At 44.5% G+C, this 20,259-nt stretch overlaps 1 pseudogene; it reads left to right on the forward strand.

Annotated features, from left to right (window-relative positions):
• The window catches only part of LOC136150139 (dnaJ homolog subfamily A member 2-like), a 41,742-nt pseudogene extending 22,395 nt beyond the window's left edge, over positions 1–19,347 (forward strand).
• The last annotated feature ends 912 nt before the right edge of the window (positions 19,348–20,259 follow it).

A 20,259-nucleotide genomic window follows, 5' to 3' on the forward strand; every position in this document is an offset into this window, starting at 1 on the left:
TAACCAGGTAAGTACAGGTCTCAAGGATATATGAAAGGCCAAGAACATTAGGAATATGTGTCACAATTCTAAAAGGAAAGAAACTTAAACACCCAGCTTTCTCTTTCTTCTCTTCTTCTCATTTTTCGAGATCCCCTCATAAAACCCAATATGTTTTCATTCTTTAAACTGGTGACCTCATTCAGAATGTAAGTTTTTAGAATTTTCTTGCCTCCCAGCTATCCTTATATTTTAAGAGAATTTAAAGCTATAAGAATCTGGAATTTAAAAAAAAAAGAATCTGGAACTAGTCTCTTCCTGGTAGTACATTTCAGATTATTGATTCCTCAGAATACACCCCAACCTCCTCGATACTCCTTTTGTTTGACTTGCCTTGGATCTCCCATCAGAACACTCTCTGCAAGCTTGTCATGTGTGGAGCACTCTTGGATTCCTTTAATGTTGCCTCCAATTAACTGAAATTCCTTTTTCCTCCGTTTCTTTAGCTAACAAGCAGTGTTGATAATGGGAATGATGAAAGTGAGAGTTGAAGAGGTTCATGAAGTCTTAACTTGACCTATAAAATAACTCTAGCATGATCCCTGCGAAACCTGTATGCAGATCAAGAAGCAACAGTTAGAACCAGACATGGAACAATGGACTGGTTCAAAATTGGGAAAGCACTATGTCAAGACTGTATATTGTCACCCTGCTTATTTAACTTACATGAAGAGTGCATCAAGCAAAATGCCAGGCTGGATGAAGCACAAGCTAGAATCAAGATTGCCAGGCGACAGGTTGGATGCATGAGACAAGTGCTCGGGGCTGGTGCACTGGGAAGACCCAGAGGGATGGGGTGGGGAGGGAGGCGGGAGGGGGGATCAGAATGGGAAATACATGTAAATCCATGGCTGATTCATGTCAATGTATGGCAAAAACCACTACAATATTGTAAAGTAATTAGCCTCCAACTAATAAAAATAAATGGAAAAAAAATTAAAAAAAAAAGATTGCCGGGCGAAATATCAATAACCTCAGATATGCAGATGACACTACCCTTAAGGCAGAAAGCGAATAGGAACTAAAGAGCCTCTTGATGAAGGTGAAAGAGGAGAGTGAAAAGGCTGGCTTAAAACTCAACATTCAGAAAACTAAGATCATGGCATCCAGTCCCATCACTTCATGGCAAATAGAAGGGGAAACAGTGGAAACAGTGACAGACTTTATTTTTGGGGGTTCCAAAATCACTGCAGATGGTGACTGCAGCCATGAAATTAAGATGCTTCCTCCTTGGAAAAAAAGCTATGACCAACCTAGACAGCATATTAAAAAACAGAGATATTAGCAACAATCATGATCCCAATACGGGTTCAGTCAGTTCAGTCGCTCAGTCGTGTCCGAATCTTTGCGACCCCCATGGACTGCAGCACATTAGGCTTCCCTGTCCTTCACCATCTCCCAGAGTTTGCTCAAACTCATGTCCATAGAGTCGGTGATGCCATCCAACCATCTCATCCTCTGTCATCCCCTTCTCCTCCTGCCCTCAATCTTTCCCAGCATCAGGGTCTTTTCAAATGAGTCAGTTCTTTGCATCAGGTGACAAAAGTATTGGAGTTTCAGCTTCAACATTAGTCCCTTCAATGAACACTCAGGACTGATCTCCTTTAGGATGGACTGGTTGGATATCCCTGCAGTCCCAGGGACTCTCAAGAGTCTTCTCCAACACCACAGTTCAAAAGCATCAATTCTTCAGTGCTCAGCTTTCTTTATAGTCCAACTCTCACATCCATACATGACTACTGGAAAAACCATAGTTTTGACTAGATGGACCTTTGTTGGCAAAGTAATGTCTCTGCTTTTTAATATGCTGTCTAGGTTGGTCATAACTTTTCTTCCAAGGAGCAAGCCTCTTTTTATTTCATGGCTGCAGTCACCATCTGCAGTGATTTTGGAGCCCCCAAAAATAAAGTCTGTCACTGTTTCCCCGTCTATTTGCCATGAAATGATGGGACTGGATGCTATGATCTTAGTTTTCTGAATGTTGAGCTTTCAGCCAACTTTTCACTCTTCTCTTTCACTTTCATCAAGAGGCTCTTTAGTTCTTTGCTTTCTGCCATAAGGGTGGTATCATCTGCATATCTGAGGTTATTGATATTTCTCCTGGCAATCTTGATTCCAGCTCATGCTTCATCCAGCCGAGTGTTTCTCATGATGTATTCTGTGTATAAGTTAAATAAGCAGGGTTAAATAAGCATATAAGTTAAATATATAGCCTTGACATACTCCTTTCTCTATTTGGAACCAGTCTTTTGTTCCATGTCCAGTTCTAACTGTGGCTTCCTGACATGCATACAGCTTTCTCAAGAGGCAGGTCAGGCCTGGTATTCCCATCTCCTTAAGAATTTTCCAGTTTGTGGTGATCCACACAGTCAAAGGCTTTGGCATAGTCAATAAAGCAGAAGTAGATGTTTTTCTGGAATGCTCTTGCTTTTTCGATGATCCAATGGATGTTGGCAATTTGATCTCTGGTTCCTCTTCCTTTTCTAAATCCAGCTTGAACATCTGGAAGTTCATGGTTCACATACTGTTGAAGCCTGACTTGGAGGATTTTGAGCATTACTTTGCTAGCATGTGAGATGAGTGCAATTGTGCGGTAGTTTGAGCATTCTTTGGGATTGCCGTTCTTTGGAAGTGGATTGAAAACTGACCTTTTCCAGTCCTGTGGCCACTGCTGAGTTGTCCAAATTTGCTGGCATATTGAGTGCAGCACTTTCACAGCATCATCTTTTAGGATTTGAAATAGCTCAACTAGAATTCCATCACCTCCCTTAGCTTTGTTCCTAGTGATGCTTCCTAAGGCCCACTTGACTTCATATTCCAGGATGTCTGGCTCTAGGTGAGTGATCACACCATCGAGATTATCTGAGTCATGATGATCTTTTTTGTATAGTTCTTCTGTGTTTTCTTGCCACACATTCTTCTTAATATCTTCTGGTTCTGTTAGGTCCATACCATTTCTGTCCTTTATTGAGCCCATCTTTGCATGAAATGTTCCCTTGGTATCTCTAATTTTCTTGAAGAGATCTCTAGTTCTTTCCCATTCTGTTGTTTTCCTCTATTTCTTTGCACGGATCACTGAGGAAGGCTTTCTTATTTCTCCTTGTTATTCTTTGGAACTCTGCATTCCAGTGGGTTATTCCGTTTTAATCCTGTTTTCGTCATTATGTGTACAGTAGTAGTTTTAATAAAGAACTGGTGAGAGAAAGAAAGAACTGTAATCCCCCATCACTACTATTTAATGATTTCAACAATAACTGATATTCCCGTTGGTCAAGGGGTTGAGTGTGACTATCTGCAAAGAAGATAAAATATGGCGTGCCTGCTCCCTGTCTCCGTCCACACCGCCGCTGCTTAGGGCCTGGCTTCGCTCCTCCTGCTTCTCTGCCTTCTTGCCTGTGCACTGCACCCCCGGCCGCCATGGAGAACGTGGTTGTACATCCAGGGCATCCTGCCTGGCGCCAGCGAGAACAAAATAAAGAAGGCATATAGAAAGTTAGACAAAGAATACCATCCTGATAAGAATCCAAATGCTGGTGACAAATTCAAAGAAATAAGTTTTTCATATGAAATACTATGACTGTAGCCATGAAATTAAAAGACAATTACTCCTTGGAAGGAAAGTTATGACCAACCTAGATAGCATATTAAAAAGCAGAGACATTACTTTGCCAACAAAGTTCCATCTGGTCAAGGCTATGGTTTTTCCAGTGGTCACGTATGGATGTGAGAGTTAGACTGCGAAGAAATCTGAGCTCCGAAAAATTGATGCTTTTGAACTGTGGTGTTGGAGAAGACTCTTGAGAGTCCCTTGGACTGCAAGGAGATCCAACCAGTCCATCCTGAAGGAGATCAGTCCTGGGTGTTCATTGGAAAGACTGATGCTGAAGCTGAAACTCCAATATTGTGGCCACCTCATGTGAAGAGCTGACTCATTGGAAAGACCCTGATGCTTGGAGGGATTGGGGGCAGGAGGAGAAGGGGACGACAGAGGATGAGATGGCTGTATGGTATCACCGACTCGATGGGCATGAGTCTGAGTAAACTCCGGGAGTTTGTGATGGACAGGGAGGCCTGGCGTGCTGCGATTCATGGGGTCACAAGGAGTCAGACATGACTGAGTGACTGAACTGAACTGAACTGAACTATCAAATCCTGAGAAGCGCGAACTATATGACAGATATGGAGAACAAGATTTTCGGGAAGGTAGCGGTGGAAGTGGTAGCATGGATGATATTTTCTCTCACATTTTTGGTGGAGGTTTATTTGGCTTCATGGTCAATCAGAGCAGAAGTCGAAATGGCAGAAGAAGAGAAGACATGATGCATCCGCTCAAAGTATTCTTAGAAGACCTGTGTAATGGCCAGACAACCAAACTACAACTTAGCAAGAATGCACCCTGTAGCGCATGCAGTGGCCAAGGTGAGAAATCTGGAGCTGTTCAGAGGTGTAGTGCTGGTCGGGGTCGAGGTGTACATGGCATGAGCAAACAGCTGGCTCCAGGAATGGTACAGCAGATGCAGTCTGTGTGCTCTGACTGTAATGGAGAAGGAGAGGTAATTAATGAAAAGGACCGCTGTAAAAAATGTGAAGGGAAGAAGGTGATTAAAGAAGTCAAGATTCTTGAAGTCTATGTAGACAAAGGCAGGAAACATGGACAGAGAATTACATTTACTGGGGAAGCAGACCAGGTACCAGGAGTGGACCCAGGAGACATTGTTCTTTTGCTACAAAAAAATGAACATGAGGTGTTCCAGAGAGATGGGAATGATTTGCACATGACATATAAGATATAGAACTTGTTGAGGCTCTGTGTGCATTTCAGTTCACATTTAAGCACCTTGATGGACCTCAGATTGTGGTAAAATACCCCCCTGTCAAAGTAATCGAACCAGGATGTGTTCTTATAGTTCAAGGTGAAGGCATGCCACAATATCATAATCCCTTTGAAAAAGGTGATTTTTACATAAAATTTGATGTGCAGTTTCCTGGATCAACCTAGACAAGCTTTCTGAATTAGAAGATCTTCTGCCATCTAGACCAGACGTTCCAAATATTATTGGAGACATAGAGGAGGTAGCTCTTCAAGAATTTAATAGCACTCAGAGCTCAGGAGGTGGTCAGAGTCGTGAAGCCTATAGTGATAGCTCTGATGAAGAAGGCAGTAGCCATCATGGACCAGGAGAGCAATGTGCCCATCAGTCAACTCTGCAAACAAATTGCACAGATGGATTTTCTTTCCACATTGGCCTGGTTTGTTTTCCGCAATCCAGCTGGAGCATCTGGTCAACCCAGATGAACTGATGGCCATCTCTTGGTCTATGTGTAACTTTTTAAATTGGTATAGTATCTACAGAGTGTATAATTTAAACACACCACAAAGCTCTACATCTTCATCTCAGCTGTTCTATAGCAGAATAAAACACTTAAGGAAAGGAAAGGAAACAAGACTCCCTTTCACACATGGGTTATAAGTTTCAGTCCTGATATCTATGCTTGATATTTATCAGTTTTGTGTAGATTTTATGTTTCATATTTCAAATTCAAATCCCACATTGTAAAGTTTGTGTACAGTTTGTCCTGAAGCTTTGTGTTTGGCTGCACCTGCATAAATTGCTACAAATAGAATAAAGAATTTCACAGCCTGTTTCTACCATTTAGATGCATGGAAAAATGGGCTTTGCACACAATGGGTTTGGAGCTGACTGGGAACAATGGAAAAAATATCATTAGCTGAGCTGTGGTTATAAAGTTTTGGGTGGGGGTATGTTTCTTTTTCTTTCTTTCTTTTTTTTTGTACCATCTTGTGAAAGGTTTCTGGAACTGAATAATAAAAAGCAGTTGGTGTTTATTTAAAAAAAGAAAAAAAAAATTAGGCATGCTTGGAGTCCCTTAGCTTTTGAAATTACCAAGACCCATTATTTCAGCATGGTTGTTTCCAGGTCAGCTTCAACACAAGAAAAAAGGATTGGTAAGATGCCTTCCCCTGAACAGTTTAATTTGTTTGACATATCTTATTGGTAAAAGCTCAGGTGAAGGGATACTGAAGCCGGATGAGGGCTGGGATCTCTAAATATGTTGAAAATGTTATCTGTTCTTTCTCAAATATGTCTCTCCCCTTTAGGTATTTGCTCTGTGATAGCCTTTTCCCTTGGCAGCCGTTGAGTCTCTGTGCCTCGTATTTCAAAACCGATAAGGAAAGGCGAGACCCTCCTGTGCTGAGCGGGGCACCTGGGGAAGAGAGGCCATATGTGACTTGGGCTGCGTAGCCTCAGCCAGTGCTTGCCCACCTCCCCCTGTTGTGCAGGCCTCGCTTGGCTAGACAGCAGAAGGTAACAGAGAAGGAGAAAATAAATGGGCTTTCTCTGAAGGACTCACACATGCACTCTCTCTAGTGATCTCCTTATCTGCACACTTGGCAAATTCTTTACAACATCTGATCAAGGAAGGACTTTTTTTGATGTTTTTGCATGTTCTAGATTTACTGCCCTGCAGCTGGGATATGGTGAGATGCCCTTATCAGGAGCCTCTTCAGAGCCTTTTCCAGATGGCTTGCAAAGTCTGTGTATTTTTAAATAAACATCAAACTTGTCCTGGAATGTGGCTTCTCTGGAGCTAAAGCAACATTTGCATAAAGCAGGAGAGTAGATGCCAGACCCTTATCCAACTGTGTCCCTTCCCTCTCCCCTTCCTGTCTCACCCTAGACTTCCCATCATGTTAATTCTGCTGTCAGAACCACTCCGTAAGTCCCCAGGATCAGGACTGGGCTACTGGAAGGGAAGCTCCTCATGGCCTCCAGGCTTCTGCCTTTCCAGCTGCCTTGAGCCTGACTCTGTCAGCCAGTGCTGGGAGGCTCACAGGTGGAAGGAGTTGGAGATTTTTGATCTGCTTATTACTCAAAGGCTTCAAAGCTCTGATCTATATATCTACCATGGTCAGGATCTCCAATAGAGTGGGGGAGGGGGCAGGAGAGGTGTAGGGGAAGGCTGATTCACGTGAAAGCAGACACCTGGGCAATAAAGCTGAAAACCCCCACTTCTTATCCATCCCTGTATCACAACTCCCAGTACCTAGGAAGTCATAGCATTCTCATACCCATCATAATGGGTTCTCAATGAGAACCTCTTCCCAAATTCATGTTAATAGCCCCCTTCCCATTGTCCTCAGGCTTGCTGTAACATGCCAAACCTGAAGCCTTCAACATCAAGGTCAATTATATTCAAAGTACCTTTGTATTTCCAAACTTGGAGAAGACACCCCCCAAGTGGAAGATTCCTGAAGCAAAACCTCCCATAATGGACAAGCCCTGGACCTTGAGGAGTTTTCATAGAATCCAGGAGTCAACCAATATCTGACTTGGACTCTGTTTGCAGGAATTCTTGATCTTTAAGGGTTACACCCACACATATATATGCACACACACACACACACATTCCCTAGTTAAACCTAGTCATCTTGAATATTGGGGTAGTCTGCTTGGTTTATCTTCTTCCACAGGAAAAAAGCAGTGATTCAGACTCTATAAATAACAACTGGTGGTCTGAGAGCTAAGGCAGGATTAAGAGTAGGATGAGGTGGAAAACGGGCTGACATCCTAAATGCATTGCATCCAGATATGTGGCCTTATATATAAATTCTAGAGGGTCAGAGGCAGAAAAAGGAAATGATATGTTGCTTTTCAGATATGTGATCTTGGGTACATATTTTCTCTGAGCCTTGGGCTCTTCATATGTGAAAACAATGATCATACTCACCTCCCAGAGATGTGATAAGACGTAAAGGCTAATGGCCAAGTGTTATATGAATGTCAATAACAACAACAATGATAACAAAAATAATAACAGCTGCCACCAAGAAGGGAAGTAGGGAAAAGCACTGCAAAAGAAGTAGAGTTACCTGGACAGCAGAACTGGAGAAGCTGCCTTAGCCTAGGTATTTCTGCACTTCCTTCTCTTGAGATAAGAGGGCTGCTCCTTCTCACCTTCCACATTGTTTCCCTACTCTAATGCTCCTTTCTCTTCTCACAAATTACACAGACTCAGCTCAGCAAATGTTTGTTCTCCACAGTGGCTGCCAGTCTGGCCGCTTCCTCGCCGACCTTGGGGATTTGTGTGGATCATAGTATCAGTGACTAATGCAGCCCTAGAGGTCAAGTAGATGGACACAGTTTGAAAGAGAGAAAGGATTCCTCCCATTTCTCACCAGCCTGCTCCATTTTCCTTCCCTGCTTAAGCTATCCTATCTGTACCAACAGAAATATAGTGCCCAGATCTAGGGATATAAATTTCCACTCTACATAGACCTGGTCTAATCACACTTTATATTTTCTGTTCAATTCTAGACACTTTGTTTTGTAGAAAATATTAACTAAGGAAGAAAGAGCAGGATGAGGAAAGATCTGGAAATCAGGTCTTAGGAGAAACAAATTAAGGAACTGGAAATGTATATTACTCGAGGGGTACACAAGACAGCTCCCTTCAAATATTTGGAGACATAGCCTGTGGAAAACCAATTAAGAGCTGTGTGTTGCCCCCAGAAGGCAGCAAAGGAGTAAGCTCAATGGATACAAGTCCTAAGGAGACAAACTCCTATTCCATATAAAGGAGTATTTTCTAGTATATAAAGCAGTTCAAAATCAGGGGAATCTCCCTTATAAATAGTGATCTCCCCATTGTAAGTGGTACCAACTCCAGAACATTGTAGTGAAGATTGAATGAGGGTATAAAGTCTTTACATTCCTTCCATATCCAAGCTTTTTGTTGTCCTTTTGCCCACTTTCATTTGTCCCACTTTAATTCTCTAAGTCTTTCGCAGAGTGGCACCAGTGAGGTTGAAATAAGCAAGGAATGACCAGCAGTTGTCAGCTTCAGCAGTGATATATCTTGGGAAACTCACTCACCTAAGAAAAAACAAAAGACTCTTGGATTGTGTTCAGGAAGTGTGTGAGGGAAAGAGAGAAGGGAACAGATTCCATCTCTCTCTATGAGCTAAGAAGCAGCTAGATGGCCATCAAAATATCCAAAGGCAATGTTGATTTGAAAGCTGGGTTAGTAGTTAATGGTATTTCATTATTGGTGTTTCTCTCTACATCTGCCAGTTCAGCTCAGTTGCTCAGTCATGTCTCACTCTTTGTGACCCCATGGACTGCAGCATGCCAGGCCTCCCTGTCCATCACCAACTCCCGGAGTTTACTCAAGCTCATGTCCATTGAGTCGGTGATGCCATCCAACCATCTCATTCTCTGTCGTCCCCTTCTTCTCCCACCTTCAACCTTTCCCAACATCAGGGTCTTTTCAAATGAGTCAGTTCTTTGCATGGTGACAAAAGTATTGGAGTTTCAGCTTCAACATCAGTTCTTCTAGTGAATATTCAGGACTGGTTTCCTTTAGGATAGACTGATTGGATCTCCCTGCAGTCCCAGGGACTCTCAAGAGTCTTCTCCAACACCACAGTTCAAAAGCATCAATTCTTCAGTGCTCAGCTTTCTTTATAGTCCAACTCTCACATCCATACATGACTACTGGAAAAACCATAGCTTTGACTAGATGGACCTTTGTTGGTAAAGTAATGTCTCTGCTTTTTAATATGCTGTCTAGGTTGGTTATAACGTTTCTTCCAAGGAGTAAGCATCTTTTAATTTCATGGCTGCAATCACCATCTGCAGTGATTTTGGAGCCCAAAAAGATAAAGTCTGTCACTGTTTCCCCATCCATTTTCCATGAAGTGATGGGACAAGATGCCATGATCTTAGTTTTCTGAATGTTGAATTTTAACCCAACTTTTTCCCTCTCCTCTTTCACTTTCATCAAGAGGCTCTTTAGTTCTTCTTTGCTTTCTGCTATAAGGGTGGTATCATCTGCATATCTGAGGTTATTGATATTTCTCCCAGTAATCTTGATTCCAGCTTGCGTTTCATCCAGCCCAGTGTTTCTCATGATATACTCTGCATATAAGTTAAATAAGCAGCATGACAATACTTTGACGTATTCCTTTCCCTATTTGGAACCAGTCTTTTGTTCCATGTCCAGTTCTAACTGTAGCTTCCTGACATGCATACAGGTTTCTCAAGAGGCAGGTCAGGCAGTCTGGTATTCCCATCTCTTTAAGAATTTTCTACAGTTTATTGTGATCCACACAGTCAAAGGCTTTGGCATAGTCAATAAAGCAGATGTTTTTCTGGAATGCTCTTGCTTTTTCGATGATCCAACGGATGTTGGCAATTTGATCTCTGGTTCCTCTGTTATTTTCTAAATCCAGCTTGAACATCTGGAAGTTCATGGTTCACATACTGTTGAAGCCTGACTTGGAGAATTTTGAGCATTACTTTACTAGTGTGTGAGACGAGTGCAATTGTGCAGTAGTTTGAGCATTCTTTGGGATTGCCTTTCTTTGGGGCTGGAACAAAAACTGACCTTTTCCAGTCCTGTGGCCACTGCTGAGTTTTCCAAATTTGCTGGCATATTGAGTGCAGCACTTTCACAGCATCATCTCTTAGGATTTGAAACAGCTCAACTGGAATTCCATCACCTCCACTAGCTTTGTTCATAGTGATGCTTCCTAAGGCCCACTTGATTTCGTACTCCAGGATGTCTGGCTCTAGGTGAGTGATCACACCATCATGATTATCTGGGTCTTGACGATCTTTTTTGTATAGTTCTTCTGTGTATTCTTGCCACCTCTTCTTAATATCTTCTGGTTCTGTTAGGTCCATACCATTTCTGTTCTTTATTAAGCCCATCTTTGCATGAAATGTTCCCTTGGTATCTCTAATTTTCTTGAAGAGATCTCTAGTCTTTCCCATTCTATTGTTTTCCTCTATTTCTTTGCACTGATCACTGAGGAAGGCTTTCTTATTTCTCCTTGCTTTTCTTTGGAACTCTACATACAAATGGGTATATCTTTCCTTTTCTCCTTTGCTTTTCACTTCTCTTCTTTTCACAGTTATTTGTAAGGTCTCCTCAGACAGCCGTTTTGCTTTTTTTCATTTCTTTTTCTTGGGGATGGTCTTGATCCCTGTCCCCTGTACAATGTCACGAACCTCCGTTCATAGTTCTTCAGGCTCTCTGTCTGTCAGATCTAATCATTTGAATCTATTTCTCACTTCTACTGTATAATCATAATGGATTTCATTTAAGTAATATCTGAATGGTCTAGTGGTTTTCCCTACTTTCTTCAATTTAAGTCTGAATTTGGCAACATCTGCCGGAGTTCTGAGCAAAAACACCTCTCCCCATTGCCTTTACAATCGCTTAAACCTTAAAAAACCCGTCATTAAGCTTGCAGAATTGTGTGTGTGTGTGTGTGTGTGTGTGTGTGTGTGTGTGTGTTGGAAGAAAAGGAAAGTCCTTTCTCTCCAGGTTCATCTACATAGAAAGATTACTATTCACACACATTAGGGACCCATGAGCTTTTCTCTCTCCTTTCCCAATCAAGAGCTTCAGACCTCAAGAGAGAATGGACTCTATGATTCAGGAAACAGCTCTCACTTCAAAAAAAAATCAGCTTTCCAGATCTTTGGTACTCTGTGAAGGAGAAGTGAAATGGAAAGAGGCAGTGAGGGTGCTGAGTGAGACCCACTCTGACTGCAAAAAACCTATGTATGTCTGGAGCCCTGCCTCAGTTGAAAGGAGAGGATGGAAGAGGACTCCTGACCCCAGAGAAGAATCTGAGTTATGTCTCAGCAACTGAACAAACATTTACACTTGTCACCAAAAATAAAACTGAAAACTAAATTTGAGAATTCTGGGGAGAGGGGAAAAAGAGAGAATCCAGTCTTTTCTTGTTTTCCAAGGAAGAAATCTGAGATTGGAAGCAGTTCATCCCCTGGCCAATGCAGAAGACGTAAAAGCAATAAGTATTTTGTACTGATTAAATTAAATTCAAACCTAGGACCCTGTTTTTCAGAGAACGGCATGTAAGAAGACTGGAGGAAAAGAAAGAGTAAAGCAAAACATTTTTCCAGTTTCTGCATTCCTTTGACTTAGAGACAGTATTCAAAGAGAGGAATTAAAAAAATATTTTTTTTTCTCTAGTGAAACAGAGTTTTTCATAAAGGGACGATTCTGGAAGACACTCTGATTATTTTTGGAAGATTTATTTAACACACTTTTGAATTTTTTTTTAAATATGATGCTGAAGAACCCAAAGCAAGGATTGATATTGGGTAATTTTTGGCACTTTTGGGCACTGATATTGGGATGCTTTTTTTTCTTTTGTTTTGTGTCTGTCTCGCATTACGTTCTAGGGATAAGCACAAGCTCTTTTTCTTTTTTCTACTCAAGGTGGGGAGACTCAGGTAAAGCCTACTGAACTCTGACCCAAACACCAAAATGAAAACCAAGGGGAAAAAATCAGCTTTCCAGATCTTTGTTACTCTGTGCAGGACAAGTCCTGTTTGGGATTGTTTTGCTTGTTTTGCTTTCTCTTAATTTTTGCTTTCCCAAGGAGTGCATAGCCACATGCCACCCAACATGGAGAAATGACTCATAACTTGCCTCCTTCCTTTTCATTTCTATCCTGGGAATTCTGTAGAGATGGATTAGAGGGAAGTATTTTTAGGAAAAGGCCCCCTTCCTTTTCACCTCTATGCAAACAACTTTTCTCTGAAACTTCATTTTATACCACTTAACAGTCAAAAAATAAATTCCAAAGAGAGAAGAGAAAGAGAACTTTCCCAAGCAGGTAACAACACTTGTTCCCCCAGTCTTTCTCTGACTGTTGCAGCCACATGTGCAGAACTGTGTACAAGGTCTGTTTGAATGCAGTTCGGAGGCATAAGTAACAATACTTGTTTATAGATAGGTCTTTGAACGTGTGAGGGAAGTTGGCATCTCTTTGGGAATGTGTCAAGGTGTGGATTTCAACAGGTTTTGGAATGTGTGGCAAGGCAAGCATGCAAACCCTTTCAAAGGTGTCTTTGCAATCCCCATCCAATGCACCCAAATCACTGAATTTGAATTGCTGAATACAGACACCCGGCAGGATTAGGAACTTGCCCCACCCCACCCACCCTTCAGAGAAGGCGTGGCTCTCTTGCCTTCCTCTAACTCAGGGTAGTGTCCCTCCCGCCAGGCCCCAAAGGTGGGGATTGAAAATTGATTTCTGAAGAATGACTGAGTGTTAATTGAAGAGACAGCGGAGTAACTGGAAGTGGTGGAGGGTGGGAAGCTCGGGGCTGGGGAAGGTCGTGGGACAGCTCTTTCTGCCAATTGCCAGCCTGTTTCCTCACACATTCCTCGGAAGCTTTTCTTCTGCACAGCTTGTTGTCCAGTTTCTGCCTCTTCAGACTCCCCAGCCCCCAAAACATTAGCTTCCAGCAAAGGCTGTGTCTGAAATGGAGAATCAGAGAACTCTGGTTAAAACTGTCAGAACCATGCCTAGGACCCTTGAACCTTTGAGTTTTTTCAGGTCACTGCTGAGGAATTCTCTTCCCCAACTCCGTTCTTCTTAGGGGGCCCTTGATCTAGAAATCTAACCCCAGAGAGGAACTCCAGGAGCTGGAGGAGATTTTTTTCTTTTCCATGACACTTCTCACTTCCTTTTTCTTGCTTTAAGTTAGGTTCCTGTTCTGTGACCGGGATTCACATGTGTAGAGCTACAGTGGGAGTAAACAAGAGGATGTCATTAATTCCCAACAATTTCCAACAATGGTAACTAGCCACACCAGAATGAATGATCTTCCCAAGAGTTCTGAGAAACTTCCGGTAGGTAACCATTATCGCCCTTGACTTCCGTTAAGCATTAAAAGTAATGCTCCCCTCAATGTTCTCTTTCAGACCCAAACAAACCTAAGCACTCCTGTGTGTGATTTCACCTTATTGGGCCTAGAAGGGGAGAACATCCCAAACATTTTCAGAAAAGGAAACCTTGGTCCATTGGTGTATAAAGGACACTGCACCCTGTGGAGTTGAGTTGAGTGACAGAAAAGAGAAAGGAAGGCTTGTTTGCAACAGAAGCACCTGCCTAGATATCCCTGTAGAAGGACAGTTTCTTTATTTTCTATCAACATTTCTACCAATCTAAACATCCAGCTGGGCCTTCAAACCCTTGACATTTCTAAAATTGAGTCTTTTCTTGAGTTTACACTTGCTACAGTAAAGGAAGCTCAAACAAAACAAACAAACAAAAGCTCTATGGGTGAGCCCTGGAAGTACACTTGTTCTGGAGCTGCAAAGGGAACTCTGTCATTAGCCTGAGATAAATACCTTTAATGAATGAACGGAAGTCGAGGAAGAAAATGCCTCCTAAGTCCTTATCCATCTGTTGCCCTACTTTCATTATTTTCCTATGAATCCATTGATCATGGTAACACTCTTGGATTAATTAAACGTCTGAAATGACATCATTTCAGAACACCATTTTGGTGAGTGAGCGATTTCTAGACAAGAGGAATTTGCTTCAGTATTCACTTGTCCAACAAATATTTACTGAGCATCTACTATGTTCCAGGCATTGTTGAAGGCACTAGAAATGCAGCAATGAGCAAAACAGAAATCTCAGCTTTCATGGATCTTACAGTCTAAAAAGTTAGGAAGTTAGAGGCTATTTTCATATGTGGATGCTGGTAACATGCAAGTCACTTCTTTATTGTCTTAGGGCTTTTAGTATCTTTGGGAAGAGAGTCCAAGCTATTACAAGTTTACCAAATTTTTCTACCATTAGATGTAGTTCAATGACACTAATAACATGGCCCTTTGCAGTCCTGGATCATGTCCCCAACCTGACAGTCCCATTTTAGCCAATCTCCATACACCCCTTCCCCAAAAAGACAATCATTTGCTGAGCCGTCTCTCCTCTGGGAGGCCCAGGCACTGGTCCAGCAAGAGTGGAGAGACCAGGGCATGACCCCACGACCGGGACCCTTCCCCCGCCCTCTGGCCTCCCCTGGACAGGCAGGTCCTCTGGGGCTGGGGGTGGGGGGCTGCAAGCCATTCAGGGCTGAACTCTCCATGAACCAGGAAGGGAAGGGGGTGGGGGCTGTGGAGCAGAGCCAGCAGGAGCTGGCTGGGGAGGCCAGGCTTCTGGGCAAACCTCTCTGGCTGAGTAAATACTGAGCTGCCTCATCTCCAAGGTGGGGGTTGAAACGGAGCTGTCAGGCCAGAGTAAACTGAAGGGAGCTTTGGGGCCTCTGAAGAACAGAAGGCACATGTTTTGTGGGGCTCCCTCCCTCCTACGTTCTCCCTCCAGGCAGAGAGGGTTATAGGGCTCAGAACTGTCTAGACCCAGGCCAGTGATCTTGAGAGCTGGAGGAAACTGCCTGGAGTGGGTGGGGGAGAAACAGTAATTTTGATTAGCTCTAACTTAGCCTGTAGACTATATCCAACATGATGCTCTCCCCACCCCTCCCTACCACCCCCTATCCCAGACCAAGTTTAACATTCTTTCTCACTTACATCTTCTCAGAAGGAAGGATGAGTAAAGCTATAGTGAGGTAATGCAACTTATATTAAAGACTGGGAAAGCAGGCACACAGAGGTTAAATGACTGACTCAAGGCCGCCCTTGGTAGAGGAAGCTCTGGTCTCCTGACTTCCTACAAAATTCTTTCTTCTCTGTAGCACCTGATCTACTTATTTCCCAGTGAAGAGAATGACAGTGGCCAAGAGGTCCTACTTTAAATGGAAGTCAACAGCTGCTTGAGCCATTCTGTTCTCCCAGGAATAAACATTAAATATTTTGCATTTCCAACTCTTGTTCTATGAAATTGCAAAAGATGAAGCATCTGGAATATTGTGGTTGAGTCATATAAAGGAGGCCATGCAAGGAAGTTCATAGCGCTAGGACCGAACCATCACAAAATAAAATCTGGTACAATGGCAGGGAGTGCCAAAGTCATGGACAACAGTGAGAATGTGCTCCCAGAATTATGCAGTGAGACTGTCTGGCCCAAAGTATGTCTCATTCCGATGTTGCACTTGCTATAAACGAGTATTCTGTGGGGATACCCTGAATATTTTCATTCATGACAGTTTTACTTCCCAGCAGCAAATTCCATGGTTATGGTACCACATGAGTCTGTAGGTACAGTGTTGGAGGATGAAGGTTAGAGAATGTCTGCTTCTAGCATACCAAGGCCAAGCACACCTTAATAAAAAATGTCTTATATGAACACCTAAAACAGAAAACCTCTACTGTACACTGCCAGGCAGTGTTCTAAGCTTGTCTCATGTATCTCACTTATTCAACTTCCCTCGTTTTACATCTGAAGAAACAGAAGCACAGGTAAACTGATTAACTGGCATAAACTCACTCATCCAGCTGATAAGAGAACCACACTGAAACTAAAGGGACCCACACTGAAAACTAAGCTACGCAGAGCCCTTGCCCTCTACTACTCTAAATTAGGAACTCACCGTGTCTGCCTTCAGGACTTCTGACCCACCCTCCCAGTAGAGAAGGGAGAGACAGTGGTGGAGGCCCAGGACAACTCTCCTCTTCTGCAGGTGAGTGGGCTGAGACCTGAAGGAAAGGGTCTCAGCCAGACCCACCTGAGTGTTCTCAGAGGCTAAGAAGGGAATCCCCTCTACCTGTCCTTAGCTCCAGAACCTGTCCCTGGTCTCATCCACCATTCAGGGATCAGACAAGGCATGAGGGTGAGAAGTGAAAATGTGTGTGTGTGTACCCCAAAGGGTCAAGATGTACCCTGGAATTGATTAGGGACATGTTTCCTTTAATAATTATAGGTGTTATCATAGCTCACGTTTGTTTTTTAGAGACTGCTCCCTAATATTTTATACATATTAACCTATTTATTAATATCAACCCTATGAAATAGATGATGCCCATCTTGGAGAAAATTAAACTGGGCAACCTGCCCAAGGCCACAAGGCTGTGAGAAGCAGGTCCCACCATGTAGCCTCCACTCCCCCCAACCCTCTGGAGGATTTGAACCCACATATCTTGGCCTTCCTCTCAGGTTCATCTGGATCTCTGTGCTCTTAGTCATCAGAAGATGCCCCCAGCCTCCCCACCTCCTCCAAGCCCCATCCCACCAACTCCCCTCCAGCAGCCCAGTGGTATTGGTGCAAGGAATATTCATAACAAAGACATCCACGTTAAAAGTAAGAACTTCAGGGCTTTTAAATCTCTGTTTCTTGTCTCTCTCTTCCAGATCAAAGGGCCTCACATTGGAAGAACAAACGCTGAAGAAAAAAAGCAAATGAAAGAGGAAAAGTTCACACTTAGGGCTGAGAAACAGATGGTGCAGAGGGTTGGGTGGAGTGGAGGCTGCATGGTGGAGGAGGGGTTGGGAGCTACTCCTCAGAAACCTTGACAAACTTTCAACCTGAGAAGAACTTTCCCTCCCAGGAAGAATCAAGGTGGGGGTGGGGGTGGATCTTTATTTCAAGAGTTTTATTTTCAAAACAGGAGACTTTTTGGAGATCTTGTAAATGGAGGTGTTGGAATAGAGGTCTTTAAATTTTGTAGAAAATGTGTTTTCAGAGTTCCTGGTAAATAAAATTCCCTTTGCTCCCTCAATGGCTGTGAAAAAACCACCTATCTGAAAGGCATGGTGGAGACTATGACGGAAGCAGCATGTCATCTATTTTGGAAAGCTTAACAATGTGTTTTTGCTTGTTTGATTGTTTGTACCAACCACTCCTTTGTCATTTTAGATAGGAAAATACAGTGACCTTTTGTTTCTGCAATAAATAACTTCCGTGTAGACCAGTCCGAGGCCTCAGATAAGTAGGATTTGGGAAGGGTACAAAGCAGGAAAGGAGTTAGGATCAAAGAGGATGGGGGGCGCTCAGATGTATTGTGGATTCTTTTGAGGACGCCTGTTAACAGAGAATTTTGCCCCTCATCCCTCCATGGGTGGGGCGGGGGTGTGGAGGAATCAAATGGTTCCTTCTGCTATGGCCAAAACCCCAATAGACCAACTTCCCCTAGGCCCTGTGAGCCCCTGTCGGGGTCCAGGGTCATCATCCTTTGGGTCAGGCTCTAACAAAAGGTCCCTCCTCCTCCTTGATTTTCTGCCCAGTGGTCCAAAGTTTGCAGGATCCAGAAATACCCCAACTAGAAGGCTCTGTCAGCTGACATCGAAGGGCTCCAAGCAAGAGGAGTTTTGTTTCCACAGACCCTGCTCTGTGCCCTCTGTCAAGGTGACCCCTTTGGGGAAGCCAACCGTGGTGGCAATTTCAATTAAATGCAGAAAAGCAAACAGATTTATTTTTTTAAGACAGAGGGCAAAGCATCAGCTTCTGGGAAATCTGGACTTCCTCTTCCAAACCACTTGTCTTCTTCTCCAGCTGGACTGTGCAATTATTGATAACTTGGCCTCTCCTATAACAGCACCAATTTCATTAGGAAGCAAATGCTCGGCGTTTCTTGAGCACACTGCTAGTCTTTTTCGCTCCTTGTCTTCCTTTGAAAGGTCGAGAAATCAATAGATGGAGTGGATAAGACGCCCCCTTGGTCCTGCTGCCCGCTCCCAGCTGCCCTGGTCCAAGGCACTTGGCCTCCCGGGATCCCCGGAATCAATAAACCGCAGACCCGCGTTCTCTGGACTGCACTTCGGGGCGGGAAAGCTGACGGTTTGCGACCGTCTCGGCGCTGCCCGACCCAGGCCCCCTTCCCTGCCCCCGCCTCCGCCGACCAAAGGGGACCTGTGGTCAGTGGGACCCGCCGGGAGACAATTGCTACCCCCGCGGGCGCGAGGTCGGCTTGTTTGGAAAGCCCGGGGGCGCTTCGAGGTAAAAAGGTCAGCGCGGGACTGGGGTTTACCTCCTCCGCCCACCCCAGGCCCTCCGGGCTCCAACCTGCCGCTGCCTCCCCCGCAGCCCAGCGACCCCTCGGGCTTTTCGCCGCGCCTCCCGCGCCGTCCAGCGCTGGGGACCCGGGCGGTCTCTGTGAGCCGGGTGGACCGCACATCGGAGGCGGCGGGTACGGCCAGAGTTTCCCAGCCGCGACCGCTCCCGGGCGCCGATGTCCCGGTTGGGTGGAAAGGCGCTGGTCTCGGGGCGGGAGTGGAAGGGTTAACCTGTGTGCCAGTCTGAAGTTCGTCGGGCGACCCACCCTCTGACTTTCTCTAAGCAAGAATTGGCGGGACAGTACACAGCCTTCCCAGCAAATATTTACTGAGGCCCACTCTATGCCAGTCCTCGCTCTGGATATGGGGGAGGGAGGAGGGGGAAGGGGTAGAGGGCCCTTCCCTTCGCCTTTCCCCAGTTCCTCCTCTTTTCACACCCTTTTCTGTTCTCTCCAAACAGATCCACTAGTCTCCTTTCCTGCCTTCCTCTGAGGACGGTCTCCGAACTCTTTCCTCCCCACCACCTTTCCCCTCTAGGTCTTCCCACGTTTCTCCAATGACCGGAGGGCTGACGGCTGTCAGATTAGAAAACCTAGGACCCGGTTCTGCTTAGGCCCCACCCAGTAAGTCCTTCTCTTTACCCAACTGAGATCATAAAGCTCAGCTGCTTCCAACCCAACCAACTTGCATCTACTCTTTCCTCATCTCTCCCCCAGCGCTCTTGGAGAGAGAGCCTCCTTTACCCCTAGACAGAGGAGCAGAAGAGGCGGGAGGAGGGGAAAACAGACTTTATTGAAATGAGGTAGCTGGAGGGACAGAGAGAACCCGGTTGCTTGGGGCTCAGGTTTCCGGAAAGAGTGGTGTCTCCACTGTCCCAAGGTTCAGAGAAATGCTTGATGCTGGTCGGAGCTCTCCCTGCACCTGGGCCTCCCTGGGTTGCACCAGGGATGGGGGTGGAGATGAGGAGGAAGGTCCTGGCTTTTCCAGGAGGCAATAAATAGGGGAGGAACTAGTGGGGGGCGAGCCTGCGCCTTCCTGGTAGAGGCTTGCTGGGGTCCAGCCTCAAACAACATTCCAGAAGTCTCTGAAGTACCAAGTTCCAAAACACTTTGGTAGCTTCGAGACGAAGTCGCGGGGGGCGGGCAGGTCTCAGAAAACAACCTCTGGAGGCCGCTAGTGCAATACAAATGTGCCAGGAGGGGGTTAATAGGGTTTGATGGGGTGGTGGGGGGAGCTTTTTGGTCTGTCACAAGGCAGCTGGTGCTATTGTAAAGTCTGTGGCAACTAGAGAGATTAAGCATTGGTCATATGCCAGCACCCAAATACCTCCCACACAGGAAACCTTCTCTCTGTCCTGGGGCTAGAAGGGGGAGTTAGGATAAGAGTGCATGAGAGGAGAGTCCTCGAAGCTCAAAGGCACTGGACTGAACAAATGGAAGTTGGAAGGGAAAGGAGAACCGGGAGGTTGGGAC

The sequence above is a fragment of the Muntiacus reevesi genome, chromosome 18 (assembly GCF_963930625.1).
Source record: "Muntiacus reevesi chromosome 18, mMunRee1.1, whole genome shotgun sequence".
In the NCBI taxonomy this organism is placed as follows: Eukaryota; Metazoa; Chordata; class Mammalia; order Artiodactyla; family Cervidae; genus Muntiacus; species Muntiacus reevesi.